Below are 23,158 nucleotides of genomic sequence, written 5' to 3'. Positions count from 1 at the left end.
TCAGACTGCTAAAATACTCACAACACGAATCAATCAACATAAGAAATACGTTAGAGAGGGAAACCAATCTAGCGGTATATTCAACCACATGAACCATTTTAACCACCCAGTTGACTGGGATAACGCTAAAGTCATCACATACAACAACAACATAACAGAAAGAAATTTAATTGAATGCAGTTTGATCAAATCTAGTAAGGGGATATATGTTAATCTTCTTCAAGGTTTGTACAAATTAGATAGTTTTATTTCTCATGAAATTTCAAAATTGTTTGAATTGTAATATAAATTATGAGCAGTTGTCCCATACTTGTTGGTTACCAGGACGGCCCAAACGTCCCATACTTGTTGGCTACCAGGACGGCCCATACGTCCGTCAAGTGTACTTCTTCCACTACCTCTCCGAATGCCCTCTTCACTATGTCATATATTCTGTACCTTGTTTCTTCATCTTATAATTCCTTCTTTGTATCTGCACTGAAGATGTAATTACACGAAAGCGCTCTGCTTCGTTAGTTTACTTTTCCTAGTGGTTATTTACGCATATATATATATATATATATATATATATATATATATATATATACATACACGTGTGTGTGTGTGAGAGAGAGAGACTGACGGACCGAGACAGGCAGCGGGGAGACGATTCTCTCCGATGTCTGTCTCACATGACCACCATAGCCCATAACATAAAATAATTCCAGTTATTTGTTCATTTTGTGTTTTCAGGTGTTCGCCCCCACCTTTCGAGAGGCTTCGTAGCTGTAAATCATATACACATGTGACTCATCATAGCTTTAACTCATGTGCTGGTTTCGTGATCGACAGGTATTACCGTCCGTATACAGAGTTCATATACGCTCCATCGAATGGCTGTGACCTTTCACAGACACCATACACTAACTCCTCCTTACTGAAGGGTGTCAGTAACGACTTGCTATTTTAGTGAAAGGTTTTCGCAAGCCTGCAAACAATGTACGCGTCGCTGCATTATGAGAACACGTCCGACACTAGCGAGAAAAAGCAACATGACGTCAGGACCGACTGTCAACAACTTCAGTCAAGTGAAATACCTTATGCCACTAAAGAGAACGTCCGTTTCCTCTGACCAAGATTTCATGCATTAAATATTTTACCGGGGCCCATAACACGACGCAACGTCATTCGTGGTGTGTCGAAATGACAAGTTGAATAAACAGTTTGGATTTGGAGGTTTTCATCCAAAAAGGAACAATATTTACGGGAAGAAATAACGCGGGGTATACTCAACAACGGTGTTATACTCCTGGGACACAAAGCAAGCCGGGCGGACAAAATCTTCACGCAAAAGTTAGTAACTCCAAAGCTCTGAAATATTAGCTTGGGTGACGTGGGTCGGTTGCTACGGGTCCCGACTCCCAGTGAGTCACTGGCCGCCAGTTGCATTTTCGAAACTGGACGGTTATTTCTTCACAGTTCTTCCCTTCATGTGACGAATAGGTGTGTGGGGCTGTACAAAGGAATACAGAGATGCAAACAACAACAGACCTATTGGTATTGCGAACTGAAAGGGTGTGTAAACAATGTAAAAATTTAAGAACCATTGATAAACTCACGATGCTGAGAAAAAAGTCACACTTATACTACTTTATAATTATTTTTTCGTCGTTTACTGTGGATACTGTGCGTTTTATTATTACCATTACTGAGGGAAGTCTTAGGAAGATGAACATTCCTGGAGCATCGCGAATCAAAATACAAGTGCCAGAGGGAAAGGCTATTAATTCATCTACAAGATTTTCTCTCACCTGAATAGAATCGCCTGGTATGAGCTAAATATGTGAGGGGTCATGCAAACATGAAATGGACATCAGATACTATACTTTATATCCCAACACTCAGACAAACAAAATAAACATTCTCTTGGACTGACCTAAAGAGGCTGAAAAGAATGCACATAAATTTGGAGCTATCAATAAGACAACGCTAATGATCTACAGTACAGATAGATATCAACCTTTGTCATTGAACACGAAAATAACTTTAAAAACTTCTTTGGTTTTCTTGATTGTAGCCTGTCACATTACAATGTGGACAGCACCCACCTTAGTACTTTAAGGAGGCCCTACAGCCATGGGTGTGTTTTCTTTTGCTACACAAAAGGCGCCTATGGGTGGAGTGACCATGTGGAAGGTGTTGGACTGGCTTTGTGTGTATTGTCTGAATAAGGTATCAGGCAAGCCTGACTGGGTGCACATCTACAGTGTCTATATATGAACCCTCACTACCAGCTACCAATTTTGTATTCGCCACAGTGATTTGAACTAGGGTCATTTGCATGTGAAACAAGAACACTACCCCTGAACAATCCAGGACTCATTTTCTTGAGGTGGTAATGATAAAAATTGCATTGCATTTATATTTTTTCTTTCTTTGCAATATTTTTCATAAAATTAATTTTTGGAAACAAGTGACACGAGTTTATGTGATACTATTTTTATCAATTTGCTGCTAAATGGAAAGTGAGGTGATTATACATGGGTGGAACATCATAAACACTTTCACCTCCATCACACAGATCCCTTTCACTTCTTTCCACTTAAAACTCTGTTTGTATTGACATCCAAGTAGGACGGAAGACTAAGCCATATGAACCAACTAAAATTCAAGGCATATGATTTGTGTCTGGTTCTCACATTGACAGATATATACTGACATGCAAAATCATGTCTGAAGGATGTAAAGATTTTTTCTATACAGACATGTAAACTCCTTGAATAGCCTAGATGATATAGCATAAGCTGAAACTATACAAGAATTCAATGTATGATAACTGGAGAATACAGACAAAGCCATATAAACATGGCTTCTTTCCTGCACAGTACTATTACATAATACACATGCAGTGGTGGTATAGTCGTCACACAAACTGAAGGACACAAACAAGATTAACAGGATGCAGAGAACAGCAACCATACCGGTTCCCAGTCTTATGGATAAAACATACTAGGAGACATCTGCATTCGAGTCATATCCTTTTCCTACTTTATGATTACATAATTTCCTATTTCATAACTCCATGACAGTTTCTTTCTTTCTTTGACCCTTTGGCTCTATTTATAAACTTTGTTCAAGTCTTCCTATAACTTTCACTCCTCCTCACACTGTGGTACCCCAATGGTCAGCTCTCTCTCTTTCCAATCCAACATTTCATCCTTGACCACTGTTTGCATGAAAGTATCTTTAAGGAAATCATTCATCCATCCCAGTATGCTCCAAAATGAATGAAAAGTGTACACTGGCATGTGTGCATGCATGTTCATCTAACTGTAGTATATGAAGCTGAAGCCACATTCATGGCCTATCTCTACATTTATTAAAATGTTTTAAATTCCTTTACATGGTTGACCTGGATTACTTCTTGATCTAGCATGTTGCACAAATTTGTGCATCTGTGGAAAGCTATGCTTCCTAACATTTTTTAAGCGATCCATTTTCTTTAATTTCTTGCCAAGATCTCGTTGCTTTTTCCTCTCGTCTCACTAGACACAACCTCTGTTAATCTATCTTATGTCTTTCTCTGTTCGAAATACCATTATCATACCACCTTTCTTTGCTACTTTAATATGGGTAGTCTCAGTTTTACAGGTCCCTCCTCATATCTTTTCAACCAAGCTTGAGATCATTCTGATTGCCACTCTTTGTATTCTATTGAGTATGTGAAAGAAGCAACACGTCTCCTACTTTCCAATTTATCATAACTAACCTTAAATTCATATACAGTTCCTAAGTAACTTGGTATTGATTTCAAATTATTATATTTTGATTTCAATTCATGTATTGTTCCACCTCGGGATATATCACACTCTAAGGCTTAGATATATGGAAAACTGTATTTCTATACATCCTTTAGACATAAAATCTTTCTTAATTTGTTCTCATGACTGCGTGTGTGTGTGTGTGTGAGCCACTGCTCCAGATTTGTCTGAAGCAGATCACTTTTACTTTTTCCTTTGCATGTCTTTCCTGTAATTCTACTGATAACAATTTTTAGCAACAGATCATCTCTGATTAAAATGCTAAAATGCTTTCCCTCCCTTGTTTTTGTGAATGCTTCATTTCTCATTTTATAATTCCCAGTCTTTTTTTTACTTTGGCTCATTTCCAAGATTTTGCTTTCTTTGTATTGAATTCATTTTTCATTACTGGCTCCATTTACAAACCATAGAACTCCATGTAGCAATTAACCATCCTCCTCACATTTCATCTGTGGATCTTCTGCAAGAGAGACTAAAGGATTGATTGATTTATTTCATCCTTAGCAAATAAGTTTGCAAAGATACCTATTCCACTCATTTAATGGTTAGGCATCCATTATTTTCTGTCTTGGCAAGTTTATGTATCCCTACTATGGCAAGTGAATAATTTGCCACGCATTATCACAAAAGCCCAAATTGCTTTTCTGACAACAGTCCGTTTCTTTTCTTCATTGCTCTGCATATGCTGCTGAATGACAGTAGCCTGTGGATGAGTGGGTACTGTCTCCAATTTTAATATGTGTGAACTGCTATTTTCCACTTGGAAGGGACTTTCTCTTACATTATTCTATATCTATTACATCAACTGGTTACCTCAGTTCCTTTACACACTCCTTCAGTACCCATGGTCTCACTGCTTTCCTATTAGTTCCGTCTTTTCAAGACCTCTATCTTAGGCAGTTTTATTACGTGTTTTTCTCCTTTTTTCATACTTTCTCCCACATCCTCTTCCCATAGCTCCAGTATGAATAGAAAATGGAATTTATCATTTAATACTCACATATTTATCTAAATTCTACATTTCTGAATCAACCCCCAATCATTACATTTTGACTTTTACCTTCCATTTTAATAGATACTAAAGAACCTGGGGGAAAGCTATCAAATTGAATGAATGATTTGCTTAAAAAAAAATGGAATTGTAGTAAAAGATAAGATGCTGGGGTGGAGGGCAATAACCAGCACAGCCCCACAAGGACTGATGCTGGCACCTGTTACGTACATATACAAAAGGCTTTTTCCCCCTACATGGGGGGTAGCCTAATATCATAGGCCCCACATGGGGACCATATCAGATATTAAGCTGATAAGAACAGATACTACAGTTTGATCTAAGCCAAAAGGCTGAGAAGCGTTATGTATTTCATACAAAGGAATGTATGAAATGTTGTACAAGTGTGTTTGCACAAGATACAGACCACAAGAAAAGAGAGGGATGGGGAAAACTGCAGATTGTAACATTGGAAAATGAACTTGAACAAAAAGAAATTTGAAGTATTGGAAATAGACAAGTACTCAACAAAGGAGGACAAGAATCTGGGAGAAATGATCTTGGATAATGTTCCTCAACATACTGGCAAGGTTATGAGCATCAATAAAAGTGTTTTTTCACTTCACAGACAAGTTGATAAAGAAAATAAAAAAAAAGACCTATGCTGCCCTAGATTGGAATATGCAGTGGTGTGGTCTCCACACAAAATTCAATATCAATAAAAGTAGCAAACAAAATTTCATCCAGCTTCCAGGGGAATGACTAAAGGCAAACTAATCTGCCATCATTGAAAGAGGTGACATAATTGCAATGTCCAGGACATTTAGATCTCTTGGTTTGGGATGAGTGCTATGAGGACATGGGATTATGTTGAAAAAGATCATATACCTGAAGGATATCAAGAAACATAGTTTCCAATATGGATGTGTAAACTGAGATTAAATTGTATACAAATTTAAAGCAAGGTACGATAGACAGATAAAGAGATGAAACCACCACGATTATAGTTTCTTTCCTGTATACCGTACTACAATTAGGTAAGCATACAATCTTTACCTCTGATTAGAATACATAGGGGTGGTGTGGTTCCTGTACAAAATGAAGATATGATAACTATCTCTGCAACTGTAAAGGGTGCAGGTAAAATAGAGGGAATCTGTTCATGTAGAATGAAAGGGTATCACAAAAAAAATGAAAAAGATTCAAGGTTTAAAGATGTTAAGAAATATATATTTCTTAAAAGTTGCATTCATTTCTGGATGAAACCTGAAGAACAAACGATCCAGGAGTACATAAATGAATCTAAATCAAACTTGGGTAAGTGGAAATATAGACAAGACCCCTTGAGCATAGCTCCAATGCTGTATATTACAATTAGGTAAATCTATACACTGCAACTGAGACAGAGACAAGAACCTTTGAGTATAGCTAAAATTCTGTATATTAAAAATCAGATAAATACAATTGGTTAAACAAACTAACACACACAAATACAAATGTTTGGCATGGTGTTAATTTGTGTCTTTGCACTGTAATACAATAAAATTCTGGGCATTGTAATTCCAAACTTAAATGTTTGGCATGATGTTAATTTGTGTCTTTAAACTGCAATACAATAAAATTCTGGGCAATGTGATTTAAAACTTAACTCCATACACACCTATTTAGAAACAGATTCAATCTTAGAAACTGATGCTGATACTTTTTAATTATATAACTTTTAAATTTCTAAACCACAACAATTATTTTGATACTGTACAACTGGTGTTCCCATGGAATTTATATGATATACAAATTCTGTTTCTCATTCCCAGCATGTCACAAATTTTGTATATATTAGCAGGAATGCCCCCTACCCCACCCTAAATCTACTCATTCACTTATAAATGCCAATCAACTTTCAGAACAGATTTTATAGAGGAAATTTCGCATTCTAAAATGAACAAGATGAATATAGTGTACTACTAAGTTCTGTAATATCTTACCAGGTATTTCTTTGATAGTGATAATGGAGATAAGGTGGTATTATGGGAGGGTCATACAAATCAATCAACCTCTCCATTGCTCATCTGTAAAGTTGATCAATACTGCACTTTTATGCTCAGAGGTGCAGTTACAAGATTCTGATATTCCACCCTTGAACTGCACTTTGCCATCTATTCATATACAGAGGACTGAGAACTGGCAAATGCTCACCCTCTACTATCTTGTGAAAAAAAGAAACTGTCCTTGGTAAAAATGTGTGTAAGTTTTTCATTTGTGGGTAAGTTAAGTAAGTGGTCAGGACTCGAACCTACACTGGTACTGTGCATGGTTCACACCATAGCCCACTGCACCACGGAGCGCAGTGGGCCATGGTGTGAACCATGCACAGTACCAGTGTAGGTCCATGTCTGTGTGGGCTATCCACACAGACATGTGAAAAAAAAAAAAAAAAATAGGACTGAAAGGGCCTGGAATGAATGTATGATTTCCTGAAAATTTCTCATAAAAACAATAATGATGGATGAGATGTCAGACTTGAGTTAGTGACTACTGGGATCTTGTATAGCTCAGTACTGGCACCTGTAATGTTCTTAATATACACCAATGACATAACAAATGGAATAAACAACAACACTAACCTATTAGGTGCCTACACCAAAATCATGAAAAGAGTAAAAACTAAGGATGAGTAAAGATTGCTTCTGGGTTATCTAAACAAGATTAAACCCACGAGAAAATTAAAAGCCAATGCAAAGAAATTACAAATTTTGTGTATATGAATAAGAAGACTGTCACGGAATTAAACAATGGGAAATTAATCAATGCAATGGCAGAAAGCAAGCTGGGATTCTTGGTTATCAGTACAATAATGGGAGAGCTGTTGATGAACATAAAAGTGGCATTTCACTATGCTGTACTGATAAAAATATGATGAAAAGGTTTATTGGAAGTCTTACTCAACCCTGATTGGAATATGCAGTAATGGTGTAGTCACAAAAAGAAGATATAGAGAAAGAGAGAGTACAAAGGTCAACACTTTGAATCATTAGCTGACAATACACTAAACAGGAGACAGAAATGACAGAATTCATGTCTTTCGAACAGTGAAGGGAGTGGACAATTGACAAAGTACGTAAGGAAGCATTACCAAGAGGGCATATCAAGAAACTTATTAAGATGGAATATTAGAAGGGCGTTAAGAAATACATTTTCTTCATGGATACATTAATTTGGAGAATAAATAAAAAGAAATAGTACAGGTGGACAACATAAATGAGTTTAAAACTGAGGTAACAGAGAAAGAAACAAGTTCACATAAGGATAGCTCTAATCCTGTGTATCTGGTAAACAAAACACACACACACGTACACTACAACCACACATTTCCTTTAGTAAACAAGTGTCACCCTATGTATGCATTCTAGCCATAAGATTTTACATATTTGTCTACAAATACGAAGCTTTGATTTGATGTTAGTGTTGGTTAAATGATGACAAATGAATCCTAAACTGCCTGCAACTTGAACGAGTGCATGTTTTGTTGCTATGCAAACACTATACACTGTTTTCTGCACGTAACGATAGACATCAACTTAAAAGAACGTATCTCTTCCTGCTCTGGGGTTAAATCCGCACAAAGACGATGTGGAACTGCAGATCAAAACACTGGAAACATACACATCATCTCTAAGTGGGTACCATTTGCAATAAATCACATCCTTATGCGTCTTAACCACCTCAACAACACCCAAATTGGCGCACCGAGACCGTGCGGACACGGTCGACATGACGTCATTGCAACAAAGAATGAAGACAGAGAAGGTAGTAGTCACTATCAGCATCCATGATTTTATGTTCAAAAGCTTCCACGTTCAATAAAGATAGTTTCGTTCGTGTTCAATGCACGTTCATGTAGTTTGTTCGTACGTACAACCCGAGAGTCCGCCACGGTAGGTGTAGTGCATCTTTAGATGTATTTTTCCTCTCTTTTTATAAAGAATTTTATAACTAATACTTTTTTACCGACAAATGCATTCTCATTACCGTGACGAGGAGGTTAGCCCCAACCTCTGTGCACATCACATGTGGTAAATCCCTCTGCGCCCAGCAAGGGCACATAACACCTTCTGTTTATGGAAACAAGTTTTGTCGTCAGGCTCTGGACTGGGAACTGGCACCACGATAGGGCGGTGTCGTTTGTCTGGTGCCACAATCCACAAGAACTTGTTACTCACAAGGCACCAATGACAAAAACGCCCGAGTTTTTGTTTCGTCTTGAGACATAACAACAATGCTCAGCCCATGGTATACACTAACAAAATAACAACGCAACCATATTAACATCCTACAACCATGAGATACAGAATCTGGTGCCCAATACAATGGCACTTAGATTTCCATGTCAAATACAAAAATAAATTAATAAATAGAAAAAAATAATAAATGACAGGCTCCGTGATCAAACACACACATATTGGCACTAAGGGTTTGTGAATGCTGGCAAACTGCATTAATCCCTTCAGTAATACAGCCATAGACCTCCATGGTTTAACTCAATTATGTTGCATGGATCCATGAATTATAGTGCAATCCAGACGGGATCTGCAACTACACACACTAGAGCCAGCTGTGCCATTTGTCCTGCTACGATGCCACTTTGGCACTGGTGTTGTAAAACTCTCAGCAGACATGGCTGAAGGTGTTACTCGGGAGTATTCTTACGGTGACAATATCCTGAAGGAGGCCTAGGAAGACTTTGGCACTCGTAGCTACCACATGACAACTCCCGTAGTACACCTCGCGCACGCCTATTTCCCCCTCTACGCCTACTGCTGGAGCATTAGGGCAAGGTAGTGCAAGATGTTAAGACGTTACAAGACCCAGGCCTGTTAGGAGTTGTTACTCCACCTCACTGGATCCTGTGTTGTCCCACGACTAACACCTCCGCAGCGCCTGGCCTGGTCTGTCCTTGCACTAGCGAAGGCGCTTCTCACAAGTACCACTGCCTAGGTTCTCACCTGCTGCGTATTCCACGCACACACGAACGAGAGCGTAGGCACGCGATCAACGACAAGGACACGTGAAACGGGTCTGCGGAAATGCCGAAATGGGAACACGGAACACTGGAAGGCGACAGCGCTTTGCGTACACGCTGTCGACGAAAGCAGCACCCAAACTCACTTCTCAAAGTCTCGCACTCCACTGACTCGGCTCTCTGGCTGCCCGTCCGCCCTCCCCTCGCCTGCTGCCCGCGTATTGACAGACCGCCTTCACACCCCACCCACCCCTCCTCTCTTCTCCCTATTTTGCCTCCTTGCCGTTCCTATCTCAAACTCCGTCTATTGCCGCTGTCGCAATCAGATGCCCACTATAAATATAGACAATTTTATTATGTTCTCCAACTTATACACACGCATCCCCCCCTTTATCCCTTCACCCCCCAATAGCAGCCTTGTTTGCGCGACACAAAGGCAGCAGCAACACAAGCCAGGGTGACGATCTGAAAAGCAGACGGACTGATTTGAACTGTCAGCATGCTGTCAATGTTCTGCGGACAATCACACCCTACTTCTCCCTCGATTGACTGACATGGAGGGCCCCATCGGACTCCAGGAGCGACCTGACCTGCCCCCCTCCCTCCGCCCCCACTCCCCCCTCCCGCCTTCCCAACCGAGATTCCAGTTGACGGGGCTGTAATTCCTTCTACAACCCATTTGTTACCCCCGAGAGGGTGCCTACGGGTGAGACGGAGGAAGGAGAGAGGGGGACATGTGACATTCGTTTACAAAGACAGATCAAAGCTAATCAGACCGTCCATTTATATTTACGTGTAGCCGCTCCGTTTCCCTTCCCTCACCTACTCTTACCCCTCCCCCCAGCCCTCTACTCCCATCTTAGGGAGCAGCATTCGGGACGACGACGAAACCATGCTCCAGACGCCACGAACGCTCGACGGCAAGACCAGCAAGCGTGGGCCGTCGGGGGAAAGGGGTGGGGTGGGGGTGAGGTGGGAAGGGGGTTGCCAGACACCGCCACGCTCGCTGCAAGATCTCAGTGTCCCTTTAATGCTCAGCAGACCTGACATCGGGGTACCATCACCCCTCGCCCGCCCTGCTGGTTGGCACACGCAAACAAAGCATCTTCCAACAGACCCCACCCCGCCCTCTGACAACATGAAATGCTTCAAACCTTGGCAGGGCACTCCCAACACATGAGAAGGGGCCTTGTCAACTGTTTATCCCTGACGGTCAAGTGGGAACTAGAGGCTTTGTTGCCAGTTGCTGCATCGGAGGACAGCAGTCGTGGGCTGCCAACGCTGACAACAACAGTCCGATCGCACAGCGTCGCAACAGTGCCTGTGATGCGTTTACCCAATTTTGTTCATAACATTTTTCACTGGAACGCAGCACGGGGTAATGACAAATTACGCTTAACCGTGACGGGCTGTGATTTCTTCCTTATTGACAGGGTGCCACGGACATGAAACACCGCATGACGGTATCCGGAATAAAAAATACACCCTACCAGCCGCCACAACAAAAAACGAGTCCCAGCCACCGGTATGGGCAAGGTTCACTGCCGTAGAGTTGCCGCGGAAATTAGCACAGCTCATAGCCAGCCAGAATAAATGGACAACACCCGGAGTGGATGGGGTTAAATTAATTACACAACGCAAGCCCTATTATCTTCAAGATGTGTAACTGCGACCATGACAATGCGTTATTTCAGCCCCAGTCTATAGTAACACCTGCCAAACATGCACGATAAAAAAACAGAATCACATTATCCAGGTTCCCGTCTTTCGCCAGGTAACTGACAACATTACACAACCAATTCTAACCTTTCCACCAACACAGAAATATACCCAGCGAAGACACTAAATATAACCCTGTTGATAATATCAACAAGCTTCTTTCCGACAATACCCCTGACGCGGAGCATAATGACAAACACGGACGACAAAAGCGGCCCGACTGCAACAGTCACATCCACGACACGAAAATAAATCCACACAAAAATATTTGATGATATTTTGCCCTTGCTTTCCATCTGCAAACGCAGTAGCGATTCTAAACAAAGAAAACAAAACTTGCATACAAACAAATTTGCGTGAAACGAGTACCCTTAGTACAGGTGTCTTTGAGAACGCGAAAGATAGTGTCATCCAAAAATCGGTCAACGGCTATGATCGACGACTACACTGAGACGCTCTGCGAGAAGTCAAACTGTCTACCTTTTATTAATTTGTGCTTAATATCGAACTTTATATCGTCTTGCCGTCGACAATAGGGGTGAATCGCCTCAATAAGAAGTTTTTATTCTAGTTAATGCTCTCTACTGCACTTTGTACAAACTACACCGTGACAACATAGTGTTACCTTATACTACATTACATTTGAAAGACGTCTCCAAACACATACATTTTCTTCCCGTACTGTGTGTGTGTGTGTGTGTGTGTGTGTGTGTGTGTGTGTTTATGCACGCATGCGTGACATTCACGCGACATCCAACTTGACTACACGCGAGTACAAACGACGAAAACGACCATGTACGTCACGGTAGAACAAACACTCACTGACATAATGTGCACACGGACCTTCTCGTTAACTAAATGATGGGCAATTGATCTCTTGAAGAGTCTGCAAATATGACACCCGGGGTAAGTAACGAGTATGCAAAGTCCTGTACACATCATCCACGTTTCATACTTTGAAATCGCCCCACACACACTCACAACCACGCCAGTTACTTAAACTATATCTAACACTGGCGTGCGATAATGTGAGGTGCGAAGATCACACCATGAGACAATTAGCTGCGACCAAGGTAGATCATTTTGTGCTTGGGCAGGCCTGCAAAAAGCCGTTGGGGCTTGTTGGCTAGAGCAAAGTCTCTCTTATGAGTCATTAGACTGGAAAGGTTATGAGAGTATTTTAACGAAGGGGGAGATGGTGGTCGTTATGTAAAGTGCTATTGCCAGGTGATTTTATTAAGCTAATTGAACCCATTTGGCCGCATAGTGTGACACCGGCAATGGATGGTGTAGTAGGCGAGCATAAATTTTCAACCTATCCCGACGGTCCTTTCCACACACTACAAACTACATAAAACTTGTTCTAAAGCAAACAACAAACTACAGGACGCCTGTCAGCGCCGCAAATCACGTTAATTGTGAGTGATTCGACTTCCGGTGTTTTCTGGCAATGCAGTGCTGGCTGCAGTGTTTTTGTTTTTCCCGCGCGGCCAACGGTTTCACTTACGTACTCTGCTCCGGCGTCGCTTTGTCACTCACTCGCTCCCATTTTTTGATGTCTGTTTCTTTTGAAATCACAGTTCTACTGTTCGCTCGCTCGCTGTCACTGAATCACTTTCATTGTTCACGTGTATATGCTAACGACACCACTGCCTTATGAAACGCTTATACTTTTAATCTTGCCCAACACAAACGTCACTCCTTCCGTAGCCATTTTCTTCCGACCTCCAAACTTCTCGAAGTTTACTAGTAAACTACAAACTTCAGGTCACTCCGGCGGAGGATTCTGTCGTATTTTAAACAACACTGTGGAGCCCGACATCCATACACCACAAATATCGGTCTTATATTCCCTTGGCATAAGGTCCATAATTGCTGACGTGTTGTCTGCCCCCCTCCATCCTCCCACGGCTTTAGGTTTAAGCATGTGACCCTTAGCCTTTCAATGCTCCCAACTCCCATTTTCTCTACATCCACACCACCAACACGTCTTTAATGATGCAAATCTTTCCCTTCTAACATCTCACATTTACTCAGTCAATGTATTATGGATAAATTCAAAATACACTGGAAAACATACGCCTCTGCTGTCGCTATACAATGAAATGTTCTGATCTCGATACAAACAATGCAACCCTTTCTCAGATGTTCATACCAATAAAAATTATAAAATTATTATCTACTAATTTTAAATTAATTAATTAATTAATTTATTTATTCATTTGTTTATTTTTGGCTTCAATAACTTTGTGTCCAAGTCAACCCGATGGCCTAGAAGATCATTAAAAGAAAATCAAGACCTAACAAATCTACGACATAACGACATGCCCACACTTCCCTAAGATACACAAGCAGCTGGAATAGCTATAAGTGTAGGCAGCTGTACAACGGCCATCTCCCTATAACAGTGCTTTTCAACATTTTTCACTCCATTCCCCCCTTCACGAATTCTCAACGTTACTGTGGCTCCATTTTTTCAAATCCCATCCCACAAAAAATAAGTAATAATAATAATAATAATAATCATAATAACAATAAAGGTTTACGAGACCCTTTGCTTTAATACAACGTTGACAATCATAATATTCGGTGTATACTTTATATATTTTTTCATAATCAGATTCCTCATATTATATAGAAATGTATATTTCGTAGCAACAGGCCATGACCGCTTGAGGCCCCCGTGGCCCCCAGATTCAAAAACCACTGCCCTGTAGCATCCCAGACCTGCTACGTTGGCTATCGCTACTGACGAAGGCAACTTCTGAAGATCCGGCAGAAGCAAATTTAACGAATGGAATAGACTTAGTAACAACGTGATCTCTGAAATAATAGGTTGTTTTAAAAGATCAAATAACTTTGTGAATACGGATGATAGGTAAGGGATATGGGACTGCCTAGTGTAGGCCTTATGGTCTCTTGCAGCCTCCTCCATTCTTATGATGTTAACTTAGATAGGCAAACCACGTTCCTTCTGCTAAAGAGAAACGCCATGGGACGAACTAAAGAGAAAACGCCTCTCACTCCGAGCAAAAGGTTAAAAGTGTCCACGGATTATCCAACGGGTCTTTGGTCACATACCAGATACAGCGGCAAGAATGGCGCTTTCAGAAAACGAAGTTATCCTTGCTTGAGAATACTATCACCCTGGCTTAAACTTCTCGTATCTTCCACACTCCCTCTTCCAATGCGATCATTGGTGTAAACACCCTTAGTCACCCTGGCTTCAACTTCTCGTATGTTCCATCCACTCAACCCGAGGTTTCACCGCACCCAGTCCACATGTCCCCTCCCCATTCCCCTTCCACAATACCCGCGACTGAGGCTTGTAAAAATTTCGAGGAAAAAAAAAATCAACTCGACGTCGATGATGCTCTCGGAAGCGCCCCGCCCTTGAGTCGAATAAATGTCGAAATTTTGACCCCCGTCTCTCAGATTCCCTGGCCAAAATGGGCTCGACCCGCGGCGCTCCCGATGTTGATGCGAAGCCCGCATGCAACACGAGCTCCCCCGAAGTGTTCCTGAACCAGTATTGATCTCGGACTCCACAGGAAGTTACTAACACTCAATCCAGTGATTACCCATTCGATATGACCCATGCTGGGTATTAACTGCATACGTTTTATCCAATCAATACACAGACAGTGACACCCCTACGGACCAGAATGACGTAGCAATCTCTTGTGCCTGAAAATAATCGCTATTCAGAAAAATGATAGGTGGTAATGGACATGGAACTGTCTAGTGTAGGCCTTATGGTCTCTTGCAGTCTCCTCTCCATTCTTATGTTCTTCTATCCCTCGTTTCTGGTACTCGCTACATTAAATATATAATTACCAACTATTTGTCGTAACTGCACACACTTGTCGGATGGCTCCCCTAAATAAAGACTTGATGAAATTAAGATTACATACTGTACCATGCAAATGTCATTGGGGAGGCCAGGTCAAGCTCCGGATCGTTCCTTTTATACGATCAAGTGTGGTACAACGGTAACGCCCTTGCTTTGTGGTAATCAGTTGCACACCCAAGTGTTCGAGTCCATCCATTTACCACCTTCTCCGCGACGAAATACAATGTCAGTCTGTCGTGACAGATTTGACGTCGATCCACGCGTTAACGAGAGAACAAAAAATCTATGTCCAAACGTTGTCGTGAAACGTTTCGGCAAGACATTCATGAGGACCAGGAAGGGCACTAGCATTCCAATTCGTATAACAGTTTCAACAACGTTTGAAGGAAATAATCGCGCCTAAACTCCCTAACTCCACGAAGACTATCCCTTCAAGTTAACGACTCCCAAAGAAGATTAAATTATCCCCAATGGGCGTTGATTACTGTCCACGGTAAATTCAACATGGCCGAGCGAGTTAGAGCGTCGCTACCTGCGACAGAGGTCGAGGTGACGGCAGTTCGAACTCTGCCGCCAGCGAGTTGGACCAAGGGCATGGTTAATTAAATTCCACGTTACAAAGTCCTCTGTAAGGGGTACCATCCTAGCCTCCTGATGGGGATTTCCGAGGTTAAACAGAATAAAAGCTCCCTCATCCCACCCTCGCCGCGACTCGATTTGGTCAGGTCAAAAGCCTCGACCAAGTTACTTTATTTCGTTCCTGCTGCTGCAAAATCCAAGTGAATACGAGACGAGAGTTCACCTTTTCTTTTCCAGACCGAAATAGGATCAGCTTTTGTCTCGTGGAGGCAAAAGGCATACCGGATGCGTAGGGCAAAAAACCCAGTTTCTAAACTCGGACCATGTATAAATATCTACATATTTTTTAAATTATATTCTCTCTCTTTCTCACACGTATCAGTCTATCTTTGTTCAACACTTCTTCAGCGCTGCCAAGGGCGACTTCTTACATCTTGCTGTCGCCAGGCGATTTTATTCATGGCCATGACAAGAATTTAGGCGGAAGGGGCATGGTCTTCTGTTACAAATTGTACATTTCTATATAATGTGAGCAATCTGAATATTAAAAAAATCATCACTGTCGTGGCAGAAGAAAAAAAAATCTATCGAATACAAGATAATCATAGTTGTCAACTTTGTAATAAAGCAAAGGATTTCTCTACATTATTTTTTATCACAATTATTATCATGATTATATATATATATATTTTTTTTTTGGGGGGGCAGGGATTTGAGACAATTGATGTGCAATCGCATGAATGTTGAGAATTCATGAAAGGCGGAAATGGAGTCAAAAAAGGTTAAGAACCGCTGCTCTAACCACTGATGCTTAGGAATAGGAACACAGAGCAAGGAGGGTCTCGGTCGATCAAGGATCCGTTCAGACCGGGACCGCATTTCCACCGAATATAAACGGACGTATTTCTCTCAACAAAAACTATACAATGCAGAGTACAAGCCTACAAAATCACGCATAAGAACACTGACAATAAATTCTATTATATATACCAAGAGGTTTTTCCCCCTAATAAGGAAGGTAGTCACTTAGATAATCCCACCCATTCCACTCCCCTCCACCACCCTTTCCTTCCTCTCCTCTTAGCTCCTCATGGATGACGGGTCGTCCCTGTATCCCGCCCACTGCCCCGAGTCAGAAGCAGTGTAGCAGGACACAGTGCATCCACAGTAAGGCCGCTTCAACAACAACAACAATAATAATAATTATATTAATGATATTATTATTAATCATAATAATAATAATAATAATAATAATAATAATAATAATAATAATGACATTATTGATTTCAGAGGGTCAGAGAAACCTGGGATGCAATTTACACCTTTATTCTTTCCCTTCCTCTCTTCCCACTCCTACGTGGGGTCTAGGTTTCCGACAGCTCTCTTCCACCTAGTCCGGTCATGAACATCTTCCTCCGCTTCAGCTATTTTCTCTCAAATCCTCCCTGACGCAATCCATCCACCTCCACTTTGGTCCTCCCCTCCACTTCAGTCTTCCATTCCCTCTCTTCCCCTCCACTTCAGCCTTCCACTCCCTCTCTTCCCCTCCACTTCAGTCTTCCACTCCCTCTCTTCCCCTCCACTTCAGTCTTCCACTCCCTCTCTTCCCCTCCACTTCAGTCTTCCACTCCCTCTCTTCCCCTCCACTTCCATTTCCTTCACTCTTCTCTCCACGTAAGGTTTTGTTCACACTAGCTCTCAGGACCGCGGCGGTTCAATTACAATGTAAGTCAATGGAGGCGTTCACACAACCTTAAAAATTGCTCCGAGAGACCGTGGGGACTGGCGCCAGCATGAGTGAAGCAATGCGCTCCCTGGCGTATGCCCCCAACAGATGGCTGATACGGAACCGCCGCGGTTTCCGCGCGGTTCAAACAGCTAGTGTGAATAGGGCTCAATTAAGACCCTTCTCTTCTCATCGTATGACCTTATTCTTTCGTTCCTATCCATTTTTGGTTACTCCATATCCATCTAATCATTTTCAGATTCAAATGATTGGTTGGAGTGTTGTCATATATGTTAGCAACAAATTTCCTTTGCGAAAGAAAACTCACCATTCCACTCCCACAAGGCCCTGTCAGTTGCGGCAAGCCGCTGCTTTTTAGGCTGATGTTGGGTTGCCTCCCTGCCTGGCCAGGGGCTGTCGGGAACCAACGCGACATAGCCCGCAACGGCTCCCGGGAATCGAACTCACGACCATCCACTCATGAGTTCGACCCGCTATCCACATGGTTACTTTTTCTTTTAAGTAGGCACTCTACAACACTCATTCAAACTCTTTTATAACCTATAGCGACCGTGGTACTCCCAATTCGGTTACGTCAAGAAGCTTCATCCCATTTCGACAAGAGGCTGGTCAGCTCTCCACTCTACCTATAATTTCCAGGGGAATAATTAATCAAAAGCCCTTTTCAGGTCCCCAATATGGCCTTAAAATATCTTACCTTACAACTCAGCATTTTCGTACAAAATTGCTTGCTTACCTGAAAAATAAATAATAAAAAATTAGAACTTTGGAAGCCATTTTTCACCTATAACTGTATATAAGTACTGTCCTTCAAACTATAATATTAATCTGACAAAATACAAATATTTATGGAAGTTTTAACACCCTTTGTAAAAACAGCAAATGAAATGATCATTCCCAGTGGTAACTGACGTCACTGAGGAGGATTTTGCAGTGAGACTATTGGAAAATATAATCTCAAGCTAATCTCGATTAAATCCTTCGCCGAGTTTATTCCCATAAAAAACACCCACACGTGTATATATATATATATATATATATATATATATATATATATTTTACAAAGGATTACAAAGGCGGAGCATGCCGACAGGAGACCTTTTGGTCCATATCTAGGTCGGATGCGAAAAAATCATAATAATAAACTAATAAATAAAAACTACAATAATGTAAATAAATAAAGTACATAAATAAATGCATAGGTATAGTTAAATAATAAACAAACAGGTAAATAGTAAATAATAATAAATTGACATATAACTAATAATAAATGAAAATCAGACAGACAAATGATAAAACAAAAACAAATAATATAAAATAAACTATAATCATTACAGCATCTTGCTTAGGTGTTTATCTAAATGATTCTTAAAGCTTCGAACTGAACTATATTGCACTACCTGTGCAGGAAGTTTATTCCATTCATTAACTACAAAGGATTACAAAGGCGGAGCATGCCGATAGTAGACCTTTTGGTCCATATCTAGGTCGGATGCGAAAAAAATCATAATGAAATAAATAAAAACTATAATAATGTAAATAACAAATAAAATACATAAATAAATGCATAGGTATAGTTAAATAATAAACAAACAGGTAAATAGTAAATAATAATATATTGACATAACTAATAATAAATGAAAATCAGACAGACAAATGATAACAAAACAAAAACAAATAATATAAAATAAATTATAATCATTACAGCATCTTGCTTAGGTGTTTATGCATGCACGTGTATGTAACATCGTAAGACAACTGAGAAAAAGTTCCAGTAGCAATGACTGAGTAAGCTTCCAATTCAAGGTCACTCATGCACGAATAATTCTCATCAACACAGTCATCAATATAAAACACACACACGCACAGAGAGAGAGAGAGAGAGAGAGAGAGAGAGAGAGAGAGAGAGAGAGAGAGAGAGAGAGAGAGAGAGAGCATTTTCACTTAGAGCGTAAGCTAAATGACGTGGCATAGTATCTACTTGTGGCTAAATGGCGTGGTCATATCATATTACTCCCACGATCCTCCCCCTTGCAAGGGAGGTAACCGAGATGAGACGGAGCCCCCCCCCCCCCACACACACACCACACACGTAGCATCAACGGGTGGAGTAACACCAAGACATAGAAAAAAAAGTTTGTTTATTCCTTCTACCTCATCACCTGTCCTCTACCCCACTCCGGGGTACAGAGGCTGTACCGTCCCCAAGGAGACAGAACGGCGATCCTGCAGTGGAGTTTCAGTTTCAAATTTTCGTTCCTTCACAATCTCTATTCATCTCTCGCAATCATTCTTCCTTCATCTTCTTACATACCTTTCAGTTTCATTATCGATTATTAATATTATCATTCTTATAACAATTATTATTATCAATGTATTACCAATGCATTTTGAATATGAAACGGTGACTGAAACTATATATATATAAATCTACCAAAATAATTACCGACAATACTAATGCTGTGAAATAATCGTACTGGCAACTACCTATACGAATTGTGCAGTAATGTAATATAATTACTGTCAATGAATACTAACAGACTGGCAGCCAATCATGTGTCATTTTTCGATGTGTCGAACGCCGTTTCTTGGAAGCAATTACAAAAGCTAACCTACCGAGGATGAGAATGTCCGGTGATTCATCTTCTGGATGAAACGTGACCGTTATTATAAATATTCCTGTTATGAAAAAAATTACCTTTCTTATGGAAACTGTCAGGCGATTTTATTCAGTCGTTTGGGTCGGGACCGTCTCCCTAGTGAAAAGTTTGACATGCAGACGAACGTCTTTATTTGGGCCACTAAGAAGGTACACCAATACTAAATGATTTTGTTAATATTCCCACGCCACCCGGTATTAAACACAATTCAAACAATAATACATAATTATAAAAACACCACCCATAAACTATTCATACACTTCAAAGGATAAGCTTATAAAGAAGCTAGTGTCCCACACGAGAAAAAATAATAAATTCATAATTAGGATGTAAACATCCCAAAAGGTCAACGCGTGCCTCTGGGAGGAGAACGGTTGAATCCACACGTGCAAGCAAATGGCGACTAACACAATAACAACATATCGCCTCTGCACTCTCCCGACCAACAGGAATTAGAACACATATGCTTCATTTTCATGGGTGCAGCACAAATTTACAAGTTTGGACACAAATGCAGTACAGTCAGGCAGGACGTATTCAAACACAGAAAGCGACATGACGTCGCGGTAGACTTGAACACGTAATTTCAAATAATTAATGCCTTCTCCCACCCTTCGATATCAAAGTGGGGCACGTGTAGCTCAATAAAATAACCATCCGACAGCCTGAATAAAATAATTGTGTGCCACCGGGTAGAGCCGTTGATCGATATAATCTAAAAAGTTCGTTTTCGCTGAGAGTTGTTGAGCAGGTCCTTGATGTGGCTTGCGCATTCAAAGAAAACGGCCCTTCCAATACTTACGAAGCGGAAACAAAATTCATCTCGATCCTTCTCCCATGTTTACATGCATAAACACACACACACACAATATATATATATATATATTTACATATATATAAATATATATATATATATATATATATATATATATATATATATATACAGTATATATTCGGTGGCACACTGCCCGCAAGCACACGAGGCAATGAAGATCTATACCTACAACGTAAGAACTCTCTCAGAAGACCACAGGCTGGAGAATCTAATGGAAGAACTAGAGAACATCAAGTTGGACATCGTAGGACTGAGCGAAGTCCGAAGAGTGGAAGAAAAGCTGATACAATTAATGGTCACCACCTGTACTACTATAGAGTTAAGGACAAAGAAACATCTATTGGAGTAGGATTCTTGATAAACCGAGAGGTTGCCGGTAACGTAGTCAAGTTCAGTAGTTTATCAGACAGGGTAGCTTGGATTGTGGTTAGGCTGTGTAAAAGGTACACTCTAAAGATAGTTCAGGTTTATACACCAACTTTATAGAGTTCAGACGATGAAATGGAGTCCTTCTACGATGATTTAAGTCAGGTAATGGATCAATAAAAAAGTAAGTACACGTTGGTAATATGCGACTTTAATGCTAAAGTGGGGAAGAAGATGGGAGACGAGTCGTGCATTGGGAAGTTTGGAGTAGGTGAAAGAAATGACAGAGGCGAGATGTTAGTTGCAGAGAACTCCAACATGAGGATAATGAACACCTTCTTCCAAAAGCGTGTAGGTCGCAAATGGACCTGGAGAAGTCTAAATGGAACAACAAAGAACGAAGTAGACTTCATATTAGGAGATGGGAGCAAGAGCGTTAGCAATGTTGGTCATAAATAAAGTCAACATAGGTAACGATCATAGAATGGTAGGTTGCACAGCTAAATTTAATTTTAGAGCCGAGAGAAATAAACTATTTTTAAGAAACAAAATCAGCCTTGTAAAGGTTAAGGATAATAAGAAATTTCAGATAGAAATTAAAAATAGATTCGAAGCGCTAAGATCCAACGAGGGCACCGCTGAAGATGTGAATTTAAATTTAGTGAATATCATTAGGGAATCGGCAGAGAAAGTAGGAAGTACAAAAAGTATTAAAGAAAACAAATACTCTAAAGCTACAAATGACCTAATTAAAAGAAGAAGGATCATGCAGATTAAAAGCAGGAGAGACGAAATAGAAAGAGTAGAACTAAATAAGCTTATCAACAAAAGGCAGAGATTAGAGAAAAGAAAGAAAAACATGGATGAAACAGAGGAAACTATTCGGAAAGGTAAAAGTATTAAAGTGACCGAGCGCAGACATGCTTTAGGAAGACAGCAAATGATAGGTTTGAGAGATAGAAATTGAAAAATCATTAACTGCAGAGACAGAATGGTAAAAAAGTGGAATAATTTTACCAAGAGCTTTACTCGTCGAAGACCGTAGTTGAGTCAGTAAGTTCATCTGTAGACGTTAGTACTGTACCAGAGATTACAAAGGAAGTAGAATTTGCTCTAAAAAATATAAAACGAGGAAAAGCACCTGGGGAAGATGGTATATCGATAGATCTGTTGAAAGACGCAGGGAAAGAAGTTCATATTAAGCTAGCTCAGTTGTATACCCAGTGCTTACGTCAGGAAAGCGTTCCTGAATCGTGGTGTAATGCTATAGTTATTTTGCTTTGTAAAAGAGACCAGAAGGACCTTAGTAACTATCGACCGATTAGCTTGCTATCAAATGTATATAAAGTATTCTCCAAGATCCTTACAAATAGACTAAGCCAAGTTTTAGATGGAAACCAACCGAGAGAACAGGCAGGCTTTAGGAGCGGATATTCGACTCTAGACCATTTGCAGGCGATTAACCAACTAATCGAGAAAACGACAGAATACAATATACCTCTTTGTTTAGCTTTTGTAGATTACGAGAAAGCCTTTGACTCGGTAGAACAAATAGCAGTATTAAACTCGTTACGCAATCAGGGTACAA

The 23,158-nt window shown here is 40.5% G+C and overlaps 1 protein-coding gene and 1 pseudogene across 1 annotated transcript in view; both read right to left on the bottom strand.

The window, feature by feature from the left end:
- LOC143021221 (cyclin-dependent kinase 18-like) overlaps positions 1-23,158 on the bottom strand; it is a 206,662-nt gene that overhangs the window by 150,595 nt on the left and 32,909 nt on the right. The gene's annotated exons all lie outside the window — the stretch shown is intronic.
- Positions 5,051-5,156, bottom strand: LOC143021318 (U2 spliceosomal RNA; annotated as a pseudogene).

Source organism: Oratosquilla oratoria, chromosome 41 (genome assembly GCF_046742065.1).
Source record: "Oratosquilla oratoria isolate Oo_2021 chromosome 41, ASM4674206v1, whole genome shotgun sequence".
Classification (NCBI taxonomy): Eukaryota; Metazoa; Arthropoda; class Malacostraca; order Stomatopoda; family Squillidae; genus Oratosquilla; species Oratosquilla oratoria.
This window is presented reverse-complemented; position numbering and strand designations above follow the sequence as displayed.